Below are 24,838 nucleotides of genomic sequence, written 5' to 3'. Positions count from 1 at the left end.
AATTCTAATAGGAATTTGGAGATTGAAATGTAGAAAATATGGATTTGTAGAGAGCCATGAAACATGGGGAAACGGGATTTTTGTAAAAGCATGTTTTAAGCTCTGGAAGCAGAAAAAGCATGAGAGAGAAGCGAAGAGTTATTCTTGCTTCATTTGGTAGAGGACCGCAGGGAGGGAGGAAAAAACCCAGTCAAGTGTTCTAGCTACTTGGTATGTCAAAGCCTGAGCCTTATTTTCACACCTCATGCTCTTTGCCCTAGGAATGCCCTATGAATGATCTATGGATCTGCAAACCCAAAATTTCTTCCTCCTTTCCCAGAGGAGAATTTCATTATTGATTCAGCATGCAGGTCTATATGAAGTTGTGCATTAGGACTCAGCCTATCTCCTTTTGGTGGTTTTTCCTGAATTGAGATTAGAAGGAATTAGAAGAGGTCATGATGTTCTTCCTTGGGATATCAGAGTTTGGGTTGCTGCATGTAGCTGCACTGGAAATCATGTAAGGGAGATCTCAATGGACAGAGGAATCCGCCCATTTCCATAATATATTAAATAATATATTAATCCATTATATATTTTTGTAATAATAATAAGCAGGCCAAATGATTCAAATTCACACAACAAAAGCAGTAAAAAAATAACATCTAGAATGAAAACTGTTGAAGAATAGGATGTTGTGTAAGTGTAGGTGATAGGATTTTCCTTCACTTCCATAACAGAGGACCAGGTTCACACCCGTGTCAAAACATGAACTGTGACAATGTAGTTTCAAAAGATTCATAATCCAGAATGACCTTATTTTCTCCTCCTTGCAGGGTGGTCAAGGTGCACTTGGTGGTATGCTTGGAGTAAGTCAATATGGATTTAATGTCTCTCATTTTCTTTATGCAATCATAGACATTTTTTGAGACTCAATTCCCTGAAGCAACTCCTGATATTCCAGGTGCAATTCTAATAGGAATTTGGATATTGAAAGGAATGTAGAATATATGAATTTGTAGAGAACCATGAAACATGGGGAAACCAGGTACAGGGGATTCATGTTTTAAGCTCTGGAAGCAGAAAAAGCATGAGAGAGAACCGAAGAGTTCTTCTTGCCTCATTTGGTAGAGGATCACGGGGAGGGAGGAGAAAACCCAGTCAAGTGTTCTTAGCTACTTGGTATATCAAAGCCTGAGCCTTATTTTCACACCTCATGCTCTTTGCCCTAGGAATGATCTATGGATCTGCAAACGCATAATTTCTTCCTCATTTCCCACATGAAGTTGTGCATTAGGACTCAGGGTAGCCCAGCCCTAGCACTGATGATGTTACCTAGTTTAGGTAGTGAAACGTCTGCAAGAAAAAAAGAGCTAAAACCAAAAGTATCTCCAGAATCACGGGCACATAATTTCAGGATTCTGAGCTAAAGCATTTGGTTTTCATTTTTCTTTCAAATCACTGACCCTTTAGCAATAGATGCAGCAGTCATATAGGGAGGAAGATTTCCCTACTATGGACCGAGCAGCAAAGGGGGGTATTCGACTCTCACCACAAATGTCCATGTGGGGAAGATGGCAAGAGATCAAATGAGCATACACTGCCACAAAATAATTATGAAAGTATCGTTCTGTGTCCACTTTAGGGGCTGTTGAAGGGACGGGGTATGAATAAGGTAAGGAGTTTTTTTTTAGTTTCTGACATTCCTTTCTTTGATATTCTTTTTTGATCTGAACAAGCACCCTTTGAACTTTCTTCCTTCTAAAACCAAAAGTATCTCCGGAATCACAAGCACATAATTACAGATGTCCATGTGGGGAAGATGGCAAGAGATCAAATGTGGATGATGATATCCACTGAGTTATAGTAGATATGGACCGAGCAGCAAAGGGAATCAAGGAAATCACTTCACAATTGATGCAATGATGCCACAGCATGCATGTCATTGTATTTACATCATTGGGATGTTCAAGTCCTTATCCTGCATCCATACTGACTTATTTTCTTCTTCTTGCAGAATGGTGGTGGAGGAGGAAAAAGTTCGAAAAAGTCACGAGTAAGTCAACAGGCATCTAATGTCTTTCACTTGCATTATATTTTCTGTGTGCATAACCACAGCCATCCTCTTGAGCTTCAACCATCAACCCTTCAAAAGTATCTCCTGAAAGTCCTGGAACAATTCTAGTAGGAATATTGTAAGGAAAGTTGAAAGGATTAACTTGTACAGAGCCATGAAACATGGCCAGGTAGAGGAAACCAGGTAGAGGGGATTTTTGTAAAAACAGGGTTTAAGCGCTACAAGCAGAAAAAGCACGAGAGAGAAACTAAGAATTCTTGCCTCATTCAGTAAAGGATCACAGGGAGGGAGAAGGAAACCCAGTCAGATGTTCTAGCTATTTGGTATATCAAAGTCCTGCACCGTATGTTCACACATCATGCTGTTTGCCCTATGAATGCACAGTACTTATGGATCTACAAACCCACAATTTCTTCCTCATCTCCCACAGGGGAATTTCATTATTGATCTAGCATGCAGGTCTATGTGAAGTTGTGCATTAAGACTCAGGGTAGCCTAGTTCCTTTTGGTGTTTTTTTTCTGATCAGCAAAAGTCTGAATTTGAGCTAAACATTTGTTGGAAATTAGAAGAGGTCATGACGTTCTTCCTTGGGATTTCAGAGTCTGGGTTGCTGCATAGAGTTCCACAGGAAATCATGTAAGGGAGATCTCAATGGACAGAGGAATCTGTCCATTCTTATAATATATTAAATAATATATTAATCTATAATATATTTTCATAATAATAAGTAGGCCAAATGATTCAAATTCACAAAACATAGTCATTCAAAAAGCAATAAAAAGATCAACAACTAGGATGAAAGCTGTTGAAGAATAGGATGTTGTGTAAGTGTAGCTGATAGGATTTTCCTTCACTTACATAACAGAGGCACAGGTTCACCCCGGTGTCAAAACATGAACTGTGACAATGTAGTTTCAAAAGCATTCATAGTCCAGGATGACTTTATTTTCTCCTTCTTGCAGGGTGGTCAACAAGGAGGTGCACCTGGTGATGTATTTGGAGTAAGTCAATATGGATTTAATGTCTCTCATTTTCTTTATGCAATCTTAGACATCTTTTGAGACTCAGTTCCCTGAAGCAACTCCTGATATTCCAGGGGCAATTCTAATAGGAATTTGGATATTGAAAAGAATGTGGAATATATGAATTTGTAGAGAGCCATGAAACATGAGGAAACCAGTGACAGGGGATTCATGTTTTAAGCTCTGGAAGCAGAAAAAGCATGAGAGAGAAGCGAAGAGTTCTTCTTGCCTATTCAGTAGAGGATCACGGAGAGGCAGGAGAAAATCCAGTGAGGTTTTCTAGCTACTTAGAGTACCAAAGCCCTGCACCATATTTTCACACATCATGCCATTTGATCTGCATTTATGCATTTCCTAATAATTTCCTTTTGGTTTATCCCAGAGGAATTCCACTATTGTCCTTGCATGAGGTCTGTATGGAGTCAGTTATTAGGACTCAAGATGACCTAGATCCCTTTTACTTCCTGTAGCTGCACAGGAAACCATGTAAAGCAGATGCCAGTGGAGAGAGAAACCTGTTTCTATAACCACAACTCCCTTTTATAACTTACTTGGAGTAGGGAGAGCCGGAGATGGAGTTGACCTAGGGGAGAGGGCTTGGTAAAAGTGAATCAACAAGCAAATTTCCACTTTGAGGATATTCCAGGAATGTCTTTACCATCTTACTTCAACTTTGCTCTTCTTGACCAACCTTTGACAATCATATGAGGATTGGTTGCAGTTACTTTATCATCACCACCATCACTATAATGTTTGCTAAATTAGGAAATCATCAAAAAAAAAGATCCATTTTTATTGTTGGTGTGAGTTTGTGGAATTGTGAAACAGGAGGAAGAAAACCTTTCAAAACAATTTAGTACACATGCAAAAATTTTCTGGTCCCTATCAGTCCTTGCTGTGTTAAAACAAACACATGTACGTTAAGAGAAGAATGAATGAATTCATATGTGAGATACTGAAAATGTGTGATCACATGGTTGAAGAAGATATGGGTGTAATCAGAGTTACCATTTGTTTCCCTTTAGGGCTTACTTAGTGGTCTTGGCGGAGGAGGAGGAGGAGGAGGAGCTGGATTGATGGCAAGTAGTTTTTTTAATTAGTTTGTGCCATTTCTTTCTTTCATATTCTTCTTATGTCGGAACAAGCACCACTTTGACCTTTCCCCCCAATACCAAAACCATCTCCAAAAGCATAACCAAAGTGGGCAGTGCCAAAATATTTGGCTTGATTTTTCCTTAAATAATAGACTTGCTTATTGCTTCCTTGATGTTGCATGTTTCTAATGGTTGTCATGGCTTAGCCGACTTTGGCCATGTCACGTTTCCCCATCTTTTATTCTTTTATTGTTCTCTTTTTTATGTTGCTTTATTGTTACTGTTGGACAATGTCTAAACTGAATAAATTAAATTAAAACGTAATAATACCCTTTGCAAATTTTAAAGACTCCCATTTGAATTCTAGAAACTGCAGTGGTCCAACAAAGTCCAAGTCACATGCTGAAAACATGACAGAATACTTAGAAGGGAATCTGTAATCCAGTTCGACTTCCACTCCCCCCTCCCGCCTTCTTTTAGAATGCAGATGGTAGTGGTGGCAGAAGAGGGAGCAGATGGGCAAACAAACAAGGGTTAAGTTAATATGCATTTAATGTCTCCCATTTCCATGAAGTCTTTACTGTTTCTGTAAGCATATTCCAGGCATAGTTCCAACAGAAATTTGGAAGGTGTTCGGAATGCTTAAAGGATGAATTTGTAGAGAACCGTGAAACATGGGGAAACCAGGTACAGAGGATTTTTTGTAAAAGCATGTTTTAACCTCTGGAAGCAGAAAAAGCATGAGAGAGAAGCGAAGAGTTCTTCTTGCCTATTCAGTAGAGGATCACGGAGAGGCAGGAGAAAACCCAGTGAGGTTTTCTAGCTACTTAGAGTACCAAAGCCCTGCATCATATTTTCACACATCATGCCATTTGATCTGCATTTATGCATTTCTTCATAATTTCCTTTTGGTTTATCCCAGAGGAATTCCACTATTGTCCTTGCATGAGGTCTATATGGAGTTAGTTATTAGGACTCAAGATGACCTAGATCCCTTTTACTTCCTGTAGCTGCACAGGAAATCATTTAAAGCAGATGCCAGTGGACAGAGAAACCTGTTTCTATAACCACAACTCCCTTTTAATTTTTTAACTTACTTGGAGTAGGGAGAGCCGGAGATGGAGTTGGCCTAGGGGAGAGGGCTTGGTAAAAGTGAATCAGCAAGCAAATTTCCACTTTGAGGATATTCCAGGAATGTTCTTACCATCTTACTTCAACTTTGCTCTTCTTGACCAACCTTTGACAATCATGTGAGGATTGGTTGCAGTTACTTTATCATCACCACCATCACTATATTGTTTGCTAAATGAGGGAATCACCAAAAGAAAAAGATCCATTTTTATTGTTGGTGTGAGTTTGTGGAATTGTGAAACAGGAGGAAGAAAACCTTTCAAAACAATTTAGTACACATGCAAAAATTTTCTGGTCCCTATCAGTCCTTGCTGTGTTAAAACAAACACATGTACGTTAAGAGAAGAATGAATGAATTCATATGTGAGATACTGAAAATGTGTGATCACATGGTTTAAAAAGGTATGGGTGTAATCAGAGTTACCATTTGTTTCCCTTTAGGGCTTACTTAGTGGTCTTGGCGGAGGAGGAGGAGGAGGAGGAGCTGGATTGATGGCAAGTAGTTTTTTTAATTAGTTTCTGCCATTTCTTTCTTTCATATTCTTCTTAGGTCTGAACAAGCACCCCTTTTACCTTTTCCCCCCCATACCAAAACCATCTCCAAAGCATAACCAAATTGGGCAGTGCCAAAATATTTGGCTTGATTTTTCCTTAAATAATAGACTTGCTTATTGCTTCCTTGATGTTGCATGTTTCTAATGGTTGTCATGGCTTAGCCGACTTTGGCCATGTCACCTTTCCCCATCTTTTATTCTTTTATTGTTCTCTTTTTTATGTTGCTTTATTGTTACAGTTGGACAATGTCTAAACTGAATAAATTAAATTTAAACGTAATAATACCCTTTGCAAATTTTAAAGAGTCCCATTTGAATTCTAGAAACTGCAGTGGTCCAACAAAGTCCAACTCAAGGGAATCTGTAATCCAGTTCGACTCCCCCCGCCCGCCTTCTTTTAGAATGCAGATGGTAGTGGTGGCAGAAGAGGGAGCAGATGGGCAAATAAACAAGGGTTAAGTTAATATGCATTTAATGTCTCCCATTTCCATGAAGTCTTTACTGCTTCTGTAAGCATATTCCAGGAAAGGTTCCAACAGAAATTTGGAAGGTGTTCGGAATGCTTAAAGGATGAATTTGTAGAGAACCATGGAGGCAACCTTGAAGCAGCTAGATAGGGATGGTGGTTGGGGGAAAAAAATTAAGCTTCTGGAAACAGAAAGCAGGAAAATGTGGAAGTAATAGAAAATAGAGAATATAATGAAACTTCCCATGATGCAGATACTTTGCAAGTATAATGTGCAAAGGAAGTCTTTACTTATATCTGGTTTCTCGTTCATTCCTAATTCTTATACTTAGCTAAATGCAATCACTTTGTTCAGGGAAAAGAGGGTCCTGATACAATATGACTTTATTTGGTGGTAAGTGTGAAGAAGGCCATTTCTGAATCCTCTCCAGGCACTGTTTTCACGAAGATGCGTGGCAACTGCACAACTTTGTCTCTGTTGAAAGTCTGTAGAGATTCTCGGTCATCCAGGTCATGGTTGTCCCAAAGGTGCTTTTTTTTCAGGAGGCAACTGGACTTTCTTGTTGTTGTTGTTGCGGTTGTTGTTTTTAAAATGTTCCACTCCTCATCCAAGAAGCTTCTTCAGCTCTGAGAGGAAAGTGGGGAATGGAAGAAGAATAGGATGTTGTGTAAGTGTAGATGATAGGATTTTCCTTCACTTCCATAACAGAGGACCAGGTTCACACCCGTGTCAAAACATGAACTGTGACAATGTAGTTTCAAAAGATTCATAATCCAGAATGACCTTATTTTCTCCTCCTTGCAGGGTGGTCAAGGTGCACTTGGTGGTATGCTTGGAGTAAGTCAATATGCATTTAATGTCTCTCATTTTCTTTATGCAATCATAGACATTTTTTGAGACTCAATTCCCTGAAGCAACTCCTGATATTCCAGGTGCAATTCTAATAGGAATTTGGAGATTGAAATGTAGAAAATATGGATTTGTAGAGAGCCATGAAACATGGGGAAACCAGGTACAGGGGATTCATGTTTTAAGCTCTGGAAGCAGAAAAAGCATGAGAGAGAAGCTTAGAGTACTTCTTGCCTATTCAGTAGAGGATCACGGGGAGGGAGAAGAAAACCCAGTGAGGTTTTTTAGCTACTTAGAGTACCAAAGCCCTACACCATATTTTCACACATCATGCCATTTGATCTGCATTTATGCATTTATGCATTTATGCATTTCTTCATAATTTCCTTTTGGTTTATCCCAGAGGAATTCCACTATTGTCCTTGCATGAGGTCTATATAGAGTCAGTTATTAGGACTCAAGATGACCTAGATCCCTTTTACTTCCCGTAGCTGCACAGGAAATCATGTAAAGCAGATGCTAGTGGACGGAGAAACCTGCTTCTATAACCACAACTCCCTTTTAATTTTTTAACTTACTTGGAGTAGGGAGAGCCGGTGATGGAGTTGACCTAGGGGAGAGGGCTTGGTAAAAGTGAACCAGTAAGCATATTTCCACTTTGAGGATATTCCAGGAATGTTCTTACCATCTTACTTCAACTTTGCTCTTCTTGACCAACCTTTGACAATCATATGAGGATTGGTTGCAGTTACTTTATCATCACCACCATCACTATAACGTTTGCTAAATGAGGGACTCACCAAAAGAAAAAGATCCATTTTTATTGTTGGTGTGAGTTTGTGGAATTGTGAAACAGGAGGAAGAAAACCTTTCAAAACAATTTAGTACACATGCAAAAATTTTCTGGTCCCTATAAGTCCTTGCTGTGTTAAAACAAACACATTATGAATTCATATATGAGATACTGAAGATGTGTGACACATGGTTTAAAAAGGTATGGGTGTAATCAGAGTTACCATTTGTTTCCCTTTAGGGCTTACTTAGTGGTCTTGGCGGAGGAGGAGGAGGAGGAGGAGCTGGATTGATGGCAAGTAGTTTTTTTAATTAGTTTCTGCCATTTCTTTCTTTCATATTCTTCTTAGGTCTGAACAAGCACCCCTTTGACCTTTTCCCCCCATACCAAAACCATCTCCAAAGCATAACCAAATTGGGCAGTGCCAAAATATTTGGCTTGATTTTTCCTTAAATAATAGACTTGCTTATTGCTTCCTTGATGTTGCATGTTTCTAATGGTTGTCATGGCTTAGCCGACTTTGGCCATGTCACTTTTCCCCATCTTTTATTCTTTTATTGTTCTCTTTTTTATGTTGCTTTATTGTTACTGTTGGACAATGTCTAAACTGAATAAATTAAATTAAAACGTAATAATACCCTTTGCAAATTTTAAAGACTCCCATTTGAATTCTAGAAACTGCAGTGGTCCAACAAAGTCCAAGTCACATGCTGAAAACATGACAGAATACTTAGAAGGGAATCTGTAATCCAGTTCGACTTCCACTCCCCCCCCCCGCCTTCTTTTAGAATGCAGATGGTAGTGGTGGCAGAAGAGGGAGCAGATGGGCAAACAAACAAGGGTTAAGTTAATATGAATTTAATGTCTCCCATTTCCATGAAGTCTTTACTGTTTCTGTAAGCATATTCCAGGCATAGTTCCAACAGAAATTTGGAAGGTGTTCGGAATGCTTAAAGGATGAATTTGTAGAGAGCCATGAAACATGGGGAAACCAGGTGCAGGGGAATTTTGTAAAAGCATGTTTTAAGCTCTGGAAGCAGAAAAAGCATGAGAGAGAAGTGAAGAGTTATTCTTGCCTCATTCGGTAGAAGACCACAGGGAGGGAGGAGAAAACCCAGGCAAGTGTTCTAGCTACTTGGTATATCAAAGCCTGAGCCTTATTTTCACACCTCATGCTCTTTGCCCTAGGAATTCCCTATGAATGATCTATGGATCTGCAAAACCAAAATTTCTTCCTCATTTCCCACATGGGAATTTCATTCTTGATCCAGCATGCAGGTCTATATGAGCCAAGGTGGCGCAGTGGTTAAATGCAGCACTGCAGGCTACTGCTAGATCAGCAGTTCAGCGGTTCAAATCCTACCGGCTCAGGGTTGACTCAGCCTTCCATCCTTCCGAGGTGGGTAAAATGAGGACCCAGATTGTTGGGGGCAATATGCTGACTCTCTGTAAACCGCTTAGAGAGGGCTGAAAGCCCTATGAAGCGGTATATAAGTCTACTGCTATTGCTATTGCTATAAAGTTGTGCATTAGGACTCAGGGTAGCCCAGCCCTTGCACTGATGATGTTATCTAGTTTAGGTAGTGAAACGTCTGCAAGAAAACAAGCCAGCTCAGAGAACCCCAAAGGACCCCACATCAGGGGTGGCTTCCGGCAGTCACTATTGCTGGTTCACATGTGAAATACAAAAATTTCTGTGCATGCACAGAAGCAAAAAATAAGATGGCGGCGGCCTAGGCACTGCTGGGAGAACCGGCTCGGGAGCATGGCAGGCCTGGGTTGCTACCAGTGACCCTGGCCGCCAAACCACTGCCGCTTCAGCCAAACCAGTTTGAACCAGTAGGAACCCAACTCTGCCCGACATGTTAATCCTGAGGTACACGTATTCTCCTTTGTTAGTGTCTTTCTGCAAATTTCATAATAGTAAGCAGCCTAAATAATTCACAATCACACAACATAGTAGTCCAAAAAATAAAAAAAATAAAAAACAACCAGGCTGAAAGCTGTTCAAGAATAGGATGTTGTGTAAGTGTAGCTGGTAGACTTTTCCTTCACTTGCTTTATGAGCCAAGGTGGCGCAGCGGTTAGCATGCAGTACTGCAGGCTACTTCAGATGATTGCTAGCTGCAGTTTGGCAGTTCTAATCTCATCAGGCTCATGGTTGACTCAGCCTTACATCCTTCCAAGGTGGGTCAAATGAGGACCCAGAGGGTTGGGGGCAATAGGCTGACTCTGTAAACTGCTTAGAGAGGGCTGTAAAAGCACTTTGAAGCGGTATATGAATCTAAGTGCCATTGCTATTACGTCAACATAGACCTTTTTTTGAGATTCAGTTCCCTGAAGCAACTCCTGATATTCCGGGAGCAATTCTAATAGGAATTTGGATATTGAAAGGAATGTAGAATATATGAATTTGTAGAGAACCGTGAAACATGGGGAAACCAGGTACAGGGGATTTTTTGTAAAAGCATGTTTTAAGCTCTGGAAGCAGAAAAAGCATGAGAGAGAAGCGAAGAGTTCTTCTTGCCTATTCAGTAGAGGATCACGGAGAGGCAGGAGAAAACCCAGTGAGGTTTTCTAGCTACTTAGAGAACCAAAGCCCTGCACCATATTTTCACACATCATGCCATTTGATCTGCATTTATGCATTTCTTCATAATTTCCTTTTGGTTTATCCCAGAGGAATTCCACTATTGTCTTTGCATGAGGTCTATATGGAGTTAGTTATTAGGACTCAAGATGACCTAGATCCCTTTTACTTCCTGTAGCTGCACAGGAAATCATGTAAAGCAGATGCCAGTGGACAGAGAAACCTGCTTCTATAACCACAACTCCCTTTTAATTTTTTAACTTACTTGGAGTAGGGAGAGCCGGAGATGGAGTTGGCCTAGGGGAGAGGGCTTGGTAAAAGTGATTCAGCAAGCAAATTTCCACTTTGAGGATATTTCAGGAATGTCCTTACCATCTTACTTCAACTTTGCTCTTCTTGACCAACCTTTGACAATCATGTGAGGATTGGTTGCAATTACTATATCATCACACCCATCACTATAACGTTTGCTAAATGAGGGAATCACCAAAAGAAAAAGATCCATTTTTATTGTTGGTGTGAGTTTGTGGAATTGTGAAACAGGAGGAAGAAAACCTTTCAAAACAATTTAGTACACATGCAAAAATTTTCTGGTCCCTATCAGTCCTTGCTGTGTTAAAACAAACACATGTACATTAACAGAAGAATGAATGAATTCATATGTGAGATACTGAAAATGTGTGATCACATGGTTTAAAAAGGTATGGGTGTAATCAGAGTTACCATTTGTTTCCCTTTAGGGCTTACTTAGTGGTCTTGGCGGAGGAGGAGGAGGAACTGGAATGATGGCAAGTAGTTTTTTTAATTAGTTTCTGCCATTTCTTTCTTTCATATTCTTCTTAGGTCTGAACAAGCACCCCTTTGACCTTTTCCCCCCATACCAAAACCATCTCCAAAGCATAACCAAATTGGGCAGTGCCAAAATATTTGGCTTGATTTTTCCTTAAATAATAGACTTGCTTATTGCTTCCTTGATGTTGCATGTTTCTAATGGTTGTCATGGCTTAACCGACTTTGGCCATGTCACCTTTCCCCATCTTTTATTCTTTTATTGTTCTCTTTTTTATGTTGCTTTATTGTTGGACAATGTCTAAACTGAATAAATTAAATTTAAACGTAATAATACCCTTTGCAAATTTTAAATTCTAGAAACTGCAGTGGTCCAACAAAGTCCAACTCAAGGGAATCTGTAATCCAGTTCGACTCCCCCCGCCCGCCTTCTTTTAGAATGCAGATGGTAGTGGTGGCAGAAGAGGGAGCAGATGGGCAAATAAACAAGGGTTAAGTTAATATGCATTTAATGTCTCCCATTTCCATGAAGTCTTTACCGCTTCTGTAAGCATATTCCAGGAAAGGTTCCAACAGAAATTTGGAAGGTGTTCGGAATGCTTAAAGGATGAATTTGTAGAGAACCATGGAGGCAACCTTGAAGCAGCTAGATAGGGATGGTGGTTGGGGGAAAAAAATTAAGCTTCTGGAAACAGAAAGCAGGAAAATGTGGAAGTAATAGAAAATAGAGAATATAATGAAACTTCCCATGATGCAGATACTTTGCAAGTATAATGTGCAAAGGAAGTCTTTACTTATATCTGGTTTCTCGTTCATTCCTAATTCTTATACTTAGCTAAATGCAATCACTTTGTTCAGGGAAAAGAGGGTCCTGATACAATATGACTTTATTTGGTGGTAAGTGTGAAGAAGGCCATTTCTGAATCCTCTCCAGGCACTGTTTTCATGAAGATGCGTGGCAACTGCACAACTTTGTCTCTGTTGAAAGTCTGTAGAGATTCTCGGTCATCCCGGTCATGGTTGTCCCAAAGGTGCTTTTTTTTCAGGAGGCAACTGGACTTTCTTGTTGTTGTTGTTGTTGTTGTTGTTGTTGTTGTTGTTTTTAAAATGTTCCACTCCTCATCCAAGAAGCTTCTTCAGCTCTGAGAGGAAAGTGGGGAATGGAAGAAGAATAGGATGTTGTGTAAGTGTAGGTGATAGGATTTTCCTTCACTTCCATAACAGAGGACCAGGTTCAAACCCGTGTCAAAACATGAACTGTGACAATGTAGTTTCAAAAGATTCATAATCCAGAATGACCTTATTTTCTCCTCCTTGCAGGGTGGTCAAGGTGCACTTGGTGGTATGCTTGGAGTAAGTCAATATGGATTTAATGTCTCTCATTTTCTTTATGCAATCATAGACATTTTTTGAGACTCAATTCCCTGAAACAAATCCTTATGTTCCAGGTGCAATTCTAATAGGAATTTGGAGATTGAAATGTAGAAAATATGAATTTGTAGAGAGCCATGAAACATGGGGAAACCAGGTACAGGGGATTCATGTTTTAAGCTCTGGAAGCAGAAAAAGCATGAGAGAGAAGCGAAGAGTTATTCTTGCCTCATTCGGTAGAGGACCACAGGGAGGGAGGAGAAAACCCAGTCAAGTGTTCTTAGCTACTTGGTATATCAAAGCCTGAGCCTTATTTTCACACCTCATGCTCTTTGCCCTAGGAATGATCTATGGATCTGCAAACCCATAATTTCTTCCTCATTTCCCACATGAAGTTGTGCATTAGGACTCAGGGTAGCCCAGCCCTTGCACTGATGATGTTACCTAGTTTAGGTAGTGAAACGTCTGCAAGAAAACAAGCAAGCTCAGAGAACCCCAAAGGGCCCCACATCAGGGGTGGGTTCCGGCAGTCACTATTGCTGGTTCACATGTGAAATACAAAAATTTCTGTGCATTCACAGAAGCAAAAAATAAGATGGTGGCAGCCTAGGCACTGCCAGGAGAACCGGCTCGGGGGCATGGCAGGCCTGGGGTGCTTCCAGTAACCCTGGCCGCCAAACCACTGCCGCTTCAGCCAAACCAGTTCGAACCAGTAGGAACTCAACTCTGCCCCGCATGTTAATCCTGAGCTACACATATTCTCTTTTGTTAGTGTCTTTCTACAAATTTCATAATAGTAAGCAACCCAAATAATTCACAATCACACAACATAGTAGTCCAAAAAATAAAAAAAATAGAAAACAACCAGGCTGAAAGCTGCTCAAGAATAGGATGTTGTGTAAGTGTAGCTGGTAGACTTTTCCTTCACTTGCTTTATGAGCCAAGGTGGCGCAGCGGTTAGCATGCAGTACTGCAGGCTACTTCAGCTGATTGCTATCTGCAGTTTGGCAGTTCTAATCTCATCAGGCTCAAGGTTGACTCAGCCTTCCATCCTTCCGAGGTGGGTGAAATGAGGACCCAGAGGGTTGGGGGGAATAGGTTGACTCTGTAAACTGCTTAGAGAGGGCTGAAAGCCCTATGAAGCGGTATATAAGTCTAACTGCTATTGCTATTGCTATTGCTAAGGTTGACTCAGCCCTCCATCCTTCCGAGGTCAGTAAAATGAGGACCCAGATTGTTGGGGGCAATATGCTGACTCTGTAAACCACTTAGAGAGGGCTCTAAAAGCACTTTGAAGCGGTATATGAATCTGTGCCATTGCTATTACGTCAACATAGACCTTTTTTTGAGATTCAGTTCCCTGAAGCAACTCCTGATATTCTGAATCCTCTCCAGGCACTGTTTTCATGAAGATGAGTGGCAACTGCACAACTTTGTCTCTGTTTCAAGTCTGTAGAGATTCTCGGTCATTCAGGCCATGGTTGTCCCAAAGGTGCTTTTTTTGTTGTTGTTGTTGTTGTTATTGTTTTTGTTGTTATTTTTAAAATGTTTCACTCCTCATCCAAGAAGCTTCTTCAGCTCTGAGAGGATACTGGGGAATGGAAGAATGTATATTCTGTCTGTCTGTAAAGAATATAAATCCTTCTATTCCCCACTATCCTGTCAGAGATGAAGAAGCTTCTTGGATAAGAAGTGAAATATCTTCAAAAAAAGAAGCCCAGTTGCCTCCTGAAAAAGCACCTTTGGGATGTTTTTCTCTGTTGATGGTTTATCTCCTTAATAGTCATGATTGATCTACAGAGTCCAAATATTTTTCCCAACAGATACAATTTTGCTGGCATGGATTTCCTTGCCTTTTTTTTCCAGGAAACATTTCAACTGGAAATTTTGTGGAATATAGAAGGGGAGATTTTTCAATAGATTATAAAACATTTAACAAAGTCTGCCTTTCTGATCTAGTCTAATACTTCAAAGTACAGACCATGTGCAATATGGTTATTCTGCCTATTAATTTAAGTACCTTGCTACAGGTTCCATAATATATTAAATGTTAAGCAGATCAAATACTTCACATTTATGTAACAAAGTGATTCATAGAATAATTTAAGAAAAGAAACAAGCTGGAATATATACAGGTTTAGGATACTTGGGTCAAAGCAACAGGTGTGTTTGGCCTTGACTTTGTTAACTACTGTGATCACTGATTCACACATCAAATATGATCGCACTGCAAAAGGTTCCTTGAAGATCTTTAATCCCAAGAGCTATTTCTATTAAGAGAAATAGAGAGAAGAGCCAAGGTGGCACAGTGGTTAGGGTGCAGCACTGCAGGCCACTTCAGCTGACTGCTAAGCTGCAGTTTGGCAGTTCAAATCTCATCGGCTCAAAGGTTGACTCAGCCTTCCATCCTTCCGAGGTGGGTTAAATGAGGACCCAGACTGTGGGGGCGATATGCTGACTCTGTAAACCGCTTAGAGAGGGCTGAAAGCCCTATGAAGCGGTATATAAGTCTAACTGCTATTGCTATTAAAGGTCCTGTTTTCTCCATAACCTGCTTCTTTGAAAATCTACCAGTCGAATAGAAGCAAAAATTCAATGCAAAAGTATTTTGTGTCAATATTTTGACTGGGCGAATGTGAAGAAACTTTGAAAAGGGAAAGGAAAAAAATACCCCACAACAGTCTGATACATTTGTGTTTTTTGAGACATTTTGACTCCAGGTTGTGCGAAGGTACACGTATTTTCCCTCTAGAGCATGGAGAATTCATACACAAGAGCCAAATTGGATACCGACTGGTTGGAAAAGACATGAGGGATATATCAGATTAAAATGGTTCCATTTCTCCCCCACTTCTTTTAGGGCATGAATATGGGAGCCGCCAGAATGCAAATAAGGAGGTTTTATTAGTTTTGGACCATTCCTTTCTTTCTTTTTTTTTATGGAGCATAAAGGATTTATATAAAAGAAACCAAATATGGTACTGATGGCTTAATTGAATAAGTCATGGGTGACATCAGATTAAAACAGTTCAATTTTTTCCCTTTTAGAAAAGCAAATTCGGTGGTGAAAATAGAATGCAAGTAAGTAGGTTTCATTTGTTTTGCACCCTTCCTTCCTTCCTTCCTTCCTTCCTTCCTTCCTTCCTTTCTTTCTTTCTTTCTTTCTTTCTTTCTTTTTATGGAGCATAAAAGGTTCATATACGAGACACCAAATAGGGCACTGATGACTTAATTGAATAAGTCATGGTTGACTCAGCCTTCCATTCTTCGAGGTTCAGTAAAATAAGGGTCTAGATTGTTGGTGGCAAGGTGCTGACTCTATGTAAACCTTTTAGAGAGTATTGTAAAGTATTATGGAGTGGTATATAAGCAGAGCATAATTACAGTAGGCAGAGCCAAAACATGTGGCCTGTTTTTATATTCCTTCAAAGTAGCTGACACATTAAAAATAGAGCCACCAGCCTGGGGACTGAGCAGCAAAAGGTAGGTTTAGATCTCAGCCCTGGATGTCCACGTGGGGAAGATGACACTGGATGTCCACGTGTGGGGATAAGATGTGCCTAGTAATGCCTGCTGATTTGTGATGAATTGTATCAGCAAGGAAGTAATTTCAAAATCTAGGTGTTCCATTACATAAATGCCATGGTTTTTCAATCATTAGGATTGAATCTCAAAAGATTCAATCCCAGTTGTCAAAACAATCTCCCTTGTGGGCAAATCTCCAGATGCATATTTTTTCTTTGTTTCCTCCAGTTGAATTCCATGATTGTCATAATATGATGTCTGTATGAGGACATGTGTTAGGACACAGGATGGCTTAGGTCCCTTGGCAATCTTTCTTATTACCACAAATCTGAAATTGAGCTGAAATTAGATGGGATTCTTCTCTGGGATTCAGAGATCAGCTTTGTTTGGCGCACACCCAAAACACCCTCTCTCAGCAAACCGGTAGTAAACTGGTTAGGAACCCACCACTGCTCCAGCCCCGTAGTTCAAAGGCCTCCATTCTTTGGTGCTCAGCTTTTCTTATGGTCCAACTTTCACAGCCATCCATTGCAACTGGAAAAACCATAGCCTTTATTACTTTAAAGTAGAAATCCTTTCTATATTGCTAGCCTAGCTTGCCATTTCATGTTACGGAGTACATGCAATTCTAACCACATTTCTGCAGTTTCCATAATACAGTATATTAAACAGAAAGCAAATCAAATAGCTCACATTCACACAAGGTAATGATCCATAGAACATTAAAAAAAAACACAAGCAAATTGAAAACTATTCAGGTTTGTGTCAAACCTGCAGGTTTTCCTTGACTTGGTTAGATAATTAAGATGACCCCAAGTTCACATATCAAATATGATCCCATTATACAAGATTCCTGGAAGACTTTAATCCCAAGAGCTATGGTTTACTAATCAACTCAGTAACCAACCCATGTCTTCTATAAATCTAATACAAGCAAAATATTCAATGCCAGCATATTTCTGGGTAGACATTTTGATTGTGCGAATGTGGAAGAATCCGTACTGAAATGAGGAAAGAAAAACTCTGCCAGAACAGTTTACCATAGGTGCATCATTTTGAATTCTTTCATTCCATGTTGTGTTAAAGAACACGTATTTTTTTTTAATCTGGAGAGTGACAGAATTCAGGTGCAAGACACCCAAGGCCATAATGATGGCATAGTTGAATAAGTCACGGGTGATAGGATATCAAATTAAATTTTGTGGAATGGTAAGTAGCTTTGGTTTATTCCTTGCTATTCCTTTCTTCATGTTCTTTTTCTACCTGAACTAGCACCCATTTTATCCTTATGCATTTTGTTTCCCTTTTAGGGCAGGCAAAGAGGAGGAAAGAGGGTAAGTCACTTTTGTTTATTTTCTGCCATTGCTTTTTTCATATTGTTCTTTCATCTGAAGACGTTTTTTCTCATATCCTTCTCTGTCCTTCACCCAAAGCATCTCAAGGGTGCCTGGAGAACAATCAGAGCAGGTAGAGCCAAAACATTCGGCCTCTCTCTACCTTCTTTTCCAATAGCTGACAATTGAAAATAGATCCCTCAGCCAAGTGACAGCAACGACCCCTTCTTGGGACTGAAAGGCTGCATGAGAAATAATATAGAGGAGATACTGGTAGAGAGACAAAACTCTATATACAATAATGGCTATTTTATTTTCTAGATTATAAGCTAGAAGTGGCATAAAAGAGGAGGCTTAACAGAACTGAATTGGAAAGTAGCTTTGCATGATGAGATGGGGGGAAGATATACTGTACAAATGAAATCCTCATTCACTGCTGGGTTCACTTGCCTTGCTAAATCTTGTGCCCAACCAAATGAGGCTCATGTACACAGGATTCTGAATCCTCTCAAGTCTTCCTCTTTATATAGATGTCTTGGAAATACACTATTTTGTCTCTATGGTTGGTTGCAATCCTTAATGGTCAAAGCTGGTCTAGCAAGAGCCATGTCCGAGCGATGGGCTGGGACACATGTGCATGTGCAGCTCCATCAGAGGTGGGTTCCTACCAGTTCGAACCTATTTGGTAGAACTGGTTCATCAAATCTACCGAACCGGTTAGAAGAGGTTCCACCAGTGGACCTGGAAAGCAGGCCACACCTATAGAAGAGGTTCCAATTTTTTTTTTGAAACCACCACTGGTGGGTGTGTAATGTCCCACAGTTCTCTATGCATTAATAATGATCTAGTAATATTTCCTTATACATTTTAGGGACCTTTCCTTACATAATTGGTGTTTTCTTTCATACTTTTGGATTTCTAATTTCTGTTTCCATTAGTTGGCAATTGCTAAAACCAATCCCACGTGAAAAAGTACTCAAAGCCTTCTTGATTTTAATTGTCAATTTATTTGTTCCTGCACATTGTAATATTTATTCATTTACATATCTCTGTTTTTCCACTGTTGTGCAAACACAATTCCAGCAGCTGCTAACATGTGTAAAATTAAATATATATTATACTCCCTTTCAAATAGCCAACAAAATATTTCTGGTTTTAATTCCATATCTTGCTTTACGATTGCTTCTAACCACTAACTTCTGAATAGCTACTTGGACCGACCTAAGTACTAATTCATAATTTCATATCCAGTCACATGGGCGGCAAGCCACTCCCATCTGGTCACATGGGCAGCAAGCCACTCCCATCTGGTCACATGGGTGGCAAGCCACTCCCAGAAAGGAGGCCACACCCACAGAGTAGGTTCCAACAATTTTTGAAACCCACCACTGAGCTCCACTTATGTGATTGGCGCACCAGAGACGGAACAGGGCAGCTCACTCATGCAAGTGGAAGATTGGCATGTATTTGCATGCCTACCAGTAGTGGGTTTCAAAAATTTTTAGAACTTCATCTGTAGGTGTGACTTGCTTTGCGGGAGTGGCTTGCCAGCCATGTGACCGAGTGGGAGTGGCTTGGCAGTCATGTGACTGGTTGGGCAAGGCCAACTTGTAAAATGTGGTGAAACTCACTTAACAACGCTCTTGCTTAGCAACCAAAATGTTGGCTGAGGAACTCTGGCATTTGAAGCATGCAAGTCTTAAAGCTGTCAAGTTACAAGCCCCATGCACCCCTAACCTTTTAGAAAAAAACCAAGGGGTGTTCAAACTTGACAATTTTAAGACTTGTGGACTTCAACTCCCAGAATTCCTCCTCTCAGTCTTCATCTTGATGATGTGTGGATGGGCGGGGGGGGGAGCTGGAACCAGTTCTAAACGGCACTGTAGATATGTGGAACCTCTTCTATAGAGGTTAGAACTGGCAGGAACCCACCCCTGATGCCTACCAAGTACCAATCATGTGACCAAATTCCTCTCCTCCACTCCCCAGCTGGGCTGCTAAGCCACAAAGCTTGGGAACCACTCGTCTATTGGATTCAAGCATTCTTCCCAATAAATACAATGTTGTTGCTAAGGGTCAATTTCCTCACCTCCTTTTCCAGGATTCGTTTCACCTGAAAATTTGGTGGAATCCAGAAAGGGAGATGTATGAACAGTTCCAAAATATTTAATAAAGTAAATATATATATATATATATATATATATATATATATATATATATATATATATATATATATATATATATCTATCTATCTATCTATCTATCTATCTATCTATCTATCTATCTATCTATCTATCTATCTATCTATCTATCTATCTATCTATCTATCTATCTAATCTTAATAAGCTAGTCTACTACTTTGTGTACAACACGATCTGGCATACCATTTTTCTGCAGGTTCCATAATACATTAAATGGTAAGCAGATCAAATAACCTCCATGCACAAAACCTAGTAATCTATAGAAGTTTTTTATTAAAAAAACCAAGCAGATTGAAAAGTTGATGGGTCAATGCAGCTGGTAGGCTTGTCCTTGATTTGATTAGGTGAGTAACTTGAACTGAAATCCATGTGATAAAATGTGATTGTATTGTGAAAGGTTCCTGGAAGAGCTTTAATCCAAACAGCTGTTAAATATCCCATTTATTCACTAACTGGCTCCTGTGTTAATCTATAAACCTCATACAGGAACAAATTCTCTGCAATCATGTTTCTGTGTAGATATTTTCATTGTGTGAATGGGTAAAAATATTGAAAAGATGAAGGAAAAACATCTGAACAATTGTATACACATGTGTGATTTGAGTCATTTTCCTTCCCGTATATGAAATAATTTAAATAATTTACTTGTAGAATGTAGGAATTCATGTACCAGATACCAGAAATAGTAGTAAGGACAGAGTTGGAGAAGACATGGGTGATATTATATGAGATTTGAACACTTACTTCTGTTTCCTTTTTCAGAGCAGGGCTGGCGGAAGCAGAGGTGGAAGGGTATGAAGCTTTTCCTGCTATTCTATCAATTCTTTCTTTCATGTTCATCTTCCATCTGAACATACACCAGTTTCCTCTTTCTTCCTATTACATCAAAAGCAATTCCAGAATCCCCAGAGAATACTCACAGCAGATAGTTGATGGTGTATGAGTAAATTGATGTTAGGTTTGCATATAAAGTGTGATCACGTTGTACCAGGTTCTATCCAGAGCTTTATTCAAAGGAGCATTCTATGTTAAAGGACCTGTTTTCTCAGTAAACAATTTGTGTTAATCTATACAGCTAACACAAGCAAAAATTAAAGGCGAGTATTTCTATATGGATATTTTCATTGTATGAATGTTAAGAAAACTGAAAGGAGGAAGGAAAATATATCTGACAATGCAGAATATATCTGTGTCTATTGGGACTTTTAGACTCCGGGTTGTGTGCAAGAACACATATTTTTCCTGGAAAATGAAGGAATTCAAATATGGAGCACTAAAGTTATTAGTGATAGGGTGGTTGGAAAAATCATGGGTGATATTGTAGGAGATTAAGATAATCGTCTTTTGTGAGGACAGATTGTAAGTAGCTTTCATTTCTTTTCTGCCATTCCTTTCTGCCATTCCTATTCTTCTCCAGTCTGATGTAGTATTTTTCCTATCCATTTCCCTCCTTCACCAAAAGCATCTCAGCAGTGCCCAGAGAATAATCACAGCAGGCAGAACCAAATTATTTGGTCTCTTTGTACTTTCCTTTCCAATATCTGACAATTGAAAATAGATCCCTCAGCCAAGTGGCAGTAACGACCCCTTCTTGGGCCTGAGATGTTGTAGGGAAATCATATAGAGGAAATACTAGTACAGTGATAAACTCTATATATATTTAAAAAAAATTAAAAAAAGAAATTGAATAGGAAAGTTATATCAGATTAAGATAGTTCTCTTTTGTTTCCCTTTTAGGGCAAGCAAGGAGGAGGGGGACAAGAACAATGGGTAAGTAGCCTTTATTTGTCTGTTTCTACCTTCCTTTCCAATAGCTGACAATAAACCTCTAAACCACCTCTAAACCTCTGGCGAGCCCCCAGAGGAGAGCCTTCTGTGTGGCTGCTCCGACTCTCTGGAATCAGCTACCCCCAGAGATCCGGACCATACCCATTCTCATGGCCTTCAGGAAAGCTGTAAAAACCTGGCTGTTCTGGCTGGCCTGGGGCTGTTGACCTCATTGTTGAGGTCCAGCCCCAGTTAGAATGAATACATGTGGTTTTGTGTTATTAAACTGTCCTTTTTTTCTTTTTTCTTTCTCTTTTTCTTCTTTTGTAAGCCGCCCGGAGTCATTCAGGATTGGGCAGCATATAAATTTTAATAATAAACAAACAAACAAACAAACAAACAAACAAACAAACTTACTTACTTACTTACTTACTTACTACATATATATATTTAATGTTTCTATTGGGATAGTGATAGGGTGGTTGGAGAAATCATGGGAGATATTGTAGCAGATTAAGATAGTTCTCTTTTGTTTCCCTTTTAGGGCACGCAAGGAGGAGGAGAACAAGGACAGTGGGTAAGTAGCCTTCATTTATCATCTGCCATTCCTATGTTCATATTCCTCTCCAGTCTGAAGAAATACTTCTTTCTCCATTTCCTTCCTCCACCAATAGGGTCTCAACTGTGCCCAGGGAATAATCACAGCAGGCAGAACCAAATTATTTGGTCTCTTTGTACTTTCATTTCCAATATCTGACAATTGAAAATAGATCCCTCAGCCAAGTGGCGGTAACGACCCCTTCTTGGGCCTGAGATGTTGTAGGGAAATCATATAGAGGAGATACTAGTACAGAGATAAACTCTATATACAATCATGACAATCATTTCATTTTCTAGATTATATTGTGTATAGGAGGTGGAGGAGGTGGAAGTGGCATAAAAGAGGAGGCTTAAAGAAACTGAATAGTTAGATAATGATAATAATGTACCTATGTTTACTTAATGAATAATTTGTGGTTGGATACATAATTGTAAGTGGTGACCATGGAAAGGACCCACAAAATCTTGTAACCAAATGACATGCTATATGAAATGGAAGAAGGTTGTAGGTGTTTTATGTCTTTGTCCGCTTTTGTTTGTTTAAAAAAATTTAAAAAAGAATGAGACTGTCCCAGGGATATGATGTGATATGATTAAAAAAAAATAAAAAAAGAAACTGAATAGGAAAGTTATATGTGATTAAGATAGTTCTCTTTTGTTTCCCTTTTAGGGCATGCAAGGAGGAGGAGGACCCGGACAATGGGTAAGTAGCCTTTATTTATCTTCAGCCATTCCGTTGTTCATATTCTTCACCAGTCTGAAGAAATACTTCTTTCTCCATTTCCCTCCTCCACCGATAGGGTCTCAACTGTGCCCAGGGAATAATAACAGCAGGCAGAACCAAATTATTTGGTCTGTTTGTACTTTCCTTTCCAATAGTTGCCAATTGAAAACTGATCCATCAGCCAAGCAGTGTTAACTATTCCCTCTTGGGACTGAGAGGTTGCAGGGAAATCATATTGAGGAGATACAGGTGAAGAGATAAAACTATACATACAACCCAGATAATTTTTTTAAAAAATTTCTAAATTATTTGGACCAGAAGGAGATGGAGGAGGTGGAGATTAAGTGAGAGAAAGGGTCTAGAGCAGGGGTCTCAAACTCAAGACCCACAGCTGATATCTGGCCTATGGGCTACTTTAATCTGGCCTGCAGTGCAGCCCAGAACACAGCGAAGGACTTGGGCCACATTGCCTCTTCCAGATCACCCAAGGCCCGTTTTCACTAGGAGAGGGCTACAGAACATTGAGCTGGCTATAGTTACCACGCCCATTCTGGCCACACCCACTCCCCCCCACCCGAGGTCAAACACAATTATGATGCGTCCCTCAATGAAATCAGGTTTGACACCACTGGTATAGAGGAAGTGAAGTGGAAAGCATTATTTCATGATGAGACTGTCCCAGGGATATGATGCAAAAAAAGTCTTTACCCGCTGTTGAGTCCTCATTGCTTCCCTAATATCATATCAACATTATATACATACATACATACATACATACATACATACATACATACATACATACATACATACCTTCGAGACCACCTACTGCCACATATCTCCCAGCGGTCAGTAAGATCCCACAGATTGGGCCTCCTTCAGATGCCGTCAATCAGACAGTGTCGGCTGGCGGGCCCCTGGAGGAGAGCCTTCTGTGTGGCTGCTCTGACTCTCTGGAATCAGCTACCCCAAGAGATCCGGACCATACCCATTCTCATGGCCTTCAGGAAAGCTGTAAAAACCTGGCTGTTCCGGCAGGCCTGGGGCTGTTTACCTCATTGTTGAGGTCCAGCCCCGGTTAGAATGAATGCATGTGGTTTTGTGTTATTAAACTTTCTTTTTTCTTATTTTTTCTTTTACTTCTTTTGTAAGCCGCCCGGAGTCCTTCGGGATTGGGCGGCATATAAAATTTAATAATAAACAAACAAACAAACAAACAAACAAACAAACAAACAAACTTACTTACTTACTTACATGCTATATATATAAAGAAACTGAATAGTTGTATAATGATAATAATGTACCTATGTTTAATTAATGAATAATTTGTGATTCAATACATAATTGTAAGTGGTGACCATGGAAAGGACCCACAAAATCTTGTAACCAAATGACATGCTATATGAAATGGAAGAAGGTTGTATGTGTTTTATGTCTTTGTCTGTATTTGTTTGTTTAAAAAAATTAAAAAAAGAAACTGAATAGGAAAATTATATGTTATTAAGATAGTTCTGTTTTGTTTCCCTTTTAGGGCACGCAAGGAGGAAGAGGACCAGGACAATGGGTAAGTAGCCTTTATTTATCTTCAGCCATTCCATTGTTCATATTCTTCACCAGTCTGAAGAAATACTTCTTTCTCCATTTCCCTCCTCCACCGATAGGGTCTCAACTGTGCCCAGGGAATAATCACAGCAGGCAGAACCAAATTATTTGGTCTGTTTGTACTTTCCTTTCCAATAGTTGCCAATTGAAAACTGATCCATCAGCCAAGCAGTGTTAACTATTCCCTCTTGGGACTGAGAGGTTGCAGGGAAATCATATTGAGGAGATACAGGTGAAGAGATAAAACTATACATACAACCCAGATAATTTTTTTAAAAAAATTCTAAATTATTTGGACCAGAAGGAGATGGAGGAGGTAGAGATTGAGTGAGAGAAAGGGTCTAGAGCAGGGGTCTCAAACTCAAGACCCA

The 24,838-nt window shown here is 39.7% G+C and overlaps 1 long non-coding RNA gene across 1 annotated transcript; it reads left to right on the top strand.

The window, feature by feature from the left end:
- The first annotated feature begins 22,087 nt into the window (after nt 1–22,087).
- On the top strand, nt 22,088–24,430 carry LOC148043019 (uncharacterized). The gene is made up of 3 exons (XR_015698313.1): nt 22,088–22,121; nt 22,815–22,847; nt 24,397–24,430. It is a non-coding gene; the product is annotated as an uncharacterized LOC148043019 (long non-coding RNA).
- Nucleotides 24,431–24,838: the final 408 nt, after the last annotated feature.

Source organism: Thamnophis sirtalis, unplaced genomic scaffold (genome assembly GCF_051295495.1).
Source record: "Thamnophis sirtalis isolate CommonGarterSnake01/CBP01778 unplaced genomic scaffold, rThaSir2_p1.2 scaffold_13, whole genome shotgun sequence".
Lineage (NCBI taxonomy): Eukaryota > Metazoa > Chordata > Lepidosauria > Squamata > Natricidae > Thamnophis > Thamnophis sirtalis.
This window is presented reverse-complemented; position numbering and strand designations above follow the sequence as displayed.